This window comes from Babylonia areolata, chromosome 17 (assembly GCF_041734735.1).
Source record: "Babylonia areolata isolate BAREFJ2019XMU chromosome 17, ASM4173473v1, whole genome shotgun sequence".
Lineage (NCBI taxonomy): Eukaryota > Metazoa > Mollusca > Gastropoda > Neogastropoda > Buccinidae > Babylonia > Babylonia areolata.
The window spans coordinates 23,031,986-23,034,485 of record NC_134892.1 but is presented as its reverse complement, the minus strand read 5'-3'; positions in this window follow the sequence as shown (position 1 = coordinate 23,034,485).

Below are 2,500 nucleotides of genomic sequence, written 5' to 3'. Positions count from 1 at the left end.
GTCACACAGTTGACTGGGAAAACCGTTGGAGAGAGAGGGAGAGAGAGAGAGAGAGAGGGGAGGAGAAGAAAAAAAAAAAGTCGTGGAAAAAAACAAACGAAAAAGAGTGAGTTCCAGAGACGAAAGAGTTGTGTGAGGTAAGCCACGGGGAAAAAAAAAAAAAAAATGCAGTTCTGCCTATTTTTACCAATACTGAAGCAACTAGAAGATAATTATTCAGAGTGGTTTTTTGTTGTTTTTTGTTGGTGTTTTTGAATGAAAGAAAAAAAGAAAAGAAATAACTTAGACTGCTTGGAAAACAATGCCTTAAAAAGGTCGTGTTTTCATTTAGAATGGTGCATGATTTTTCGAAAGAGTTCTGAGGTACACTGATCGAGAAAAAAAAATGCAACGAGAAAAGAATCATTCAGATTTTATGTTCATTTGTTTGTTTCTTTTTGTTGTGAAGAAGAAGAAGAAGAAGAAGAAGAAGAAATAAAAAGAAAATAGAGATAACTTAGCCTAGGAAAACGATGGCTTTCAAAGAACGTGTTTGGATGTTGCATGATGTATGATTATTCGAAAGAGCTGGGAGGTGTAATGAGACGAATAAATGCAACGATTTGTGTGTGTGTGTGTGTGTGTGTGTGTGTGTGTGTGTGTGTGTGTGTGTGTGTGTGTGTGTATGTGTGTGAATTAAAGCTATTATAAAGGACGACGGAATTAAGCTAGCAGCATCACCCATGGCTTGTAGAAGTGGCTTCGTTCTTTTTAGTGTGTGTGTGTGTGTGTGTGTGTGTGTGTGTGTGTGTGTGTGTGTGAATGAAGAAGAAAGACTATGCCAAAGAGAGAGAACTCAGCCCGGAGAAAAGCGATGGCTTACAAAGAACTTGTTTTATTGTTGCTGTTCGCATGGTGCTGTAGAAAGCGAGTACCACCGCTAGCGCGCGCGCTGTGTTCAAATCAATAATTATCACGTGAAAACATTTTTGATGTAACACGAGAGAGCTGATTTCGCTTCGCGTTTATAGCTACCTATATACATGGTTGTCGTGAGGAGAGTTGCTACCGTGAATATCGCATTGATCTTCGTTAAAAAAAAAAAAAAAAAAAAAAAAAGTCGGTTTTTTTTTAGTTGTCGTGGTTTCGTTAACTGCGGCATTTCTCTGACCTTTGCTGGGATGTCTTCCTGTGCACGAGGAATATATATATATATATATCCTTTTTCTTTCCTTAGATACTGTCGATATCGTCAGTGACGAGCATCCTACGTGTGTGTGGGCTCCGTGATTAGGTCAGTATAATTTCGTGTGTGCATCTATATTCATTTTCAGTGTTTGATCTTATTATCTCACGGTTGGTCCACATGGTATTATTTTTATCTGTTCATTAACTCTTTCCATACGAACGGCGAAAGAGACGACGTTAACTTGACAGCGTTTCACCCCTATTACCATCATCAAAATATTGCAAGCGGAAGGCTCTTATCCTGAAGACGTGAATGTTGACAAAGAATACCACAATTCTGACGACGGAAGCTAAAGGTTGGGTCATTGAGACACCCACTGGACATCCGAGGGGTCTGTGGAGAGGAGAAGAGAGGACTGGCCGTACTGAGTGAGTTAACTGAGGATCGAGGGGATGAAAACAAGTGCCAGAAGCATTTTATGGTTTTAAGGATGATGACGACGATGATGATTATGATGATGTTGATGATGATGATGATAATTATTATTATTATTATTTGTTGTTGTTGTTGTTGTTGTGTTGTTTTACTGTGCATGGTACGTAGTTTTACGCGCTCGTCTGTGTGTGTGTGTGTGTGTGTGTGTGTGGTGTGTGTGTGGGTGTATGTGGTGTGTGTGTGTGTGAGGGGGGTGTTTGCGTGCGTGCGGTGTGTGTGTGTGTGTGTGTTTGCGTGCATGCGTGCAGTGTGTGTGTGTGTGTGTGTGAATGTTTGTGTGTGTATTTTTTTCAGTCTCTCTCTCTCTGTCTCTATCTCTGTCTGTCTCCCTCTCTCTCAGTCTCTCTGTGCATAGGTGTATCGTATGTGTACGTGTCTGTGTGTCTGTGAGCCTGTGTGTGTGTGTGTGTGTGTGTGCGTACGTGTGTGTGTGTCCGTCACAACGGCGCCTCACGATCTGCAAGTAGCCGCCCTGATTCTTTCAAAGCGGCCTAGTCAGTGCCACGTTGTGGCCCTGCTGGTATAAAGTGACTCAGGCAAAAAAGTACCCTGGTGTGACGGAAATCAGCAGCCGATGAAGAGATCGACAGACAGTGCACGAAATTTTCCCAATCGTGCCGTTGGTCACAGGTGTTGTTCAAGCAGGGACCAGCGGCAGCTAAAACAACGGGCCTGCCCATTATAGTACATTATAGCACTGAAGCAGCACTGTTCCACGAAAGCGGCTAGACTTGTGTGATTTAAACCGGGACAAAATTTTGAGACAGTTTACAACCGAGTAACGCTCTTTTTAGTTGTGTGTATTAAACGGCAGGCCAAAATTAAGCTGTGTGCAAC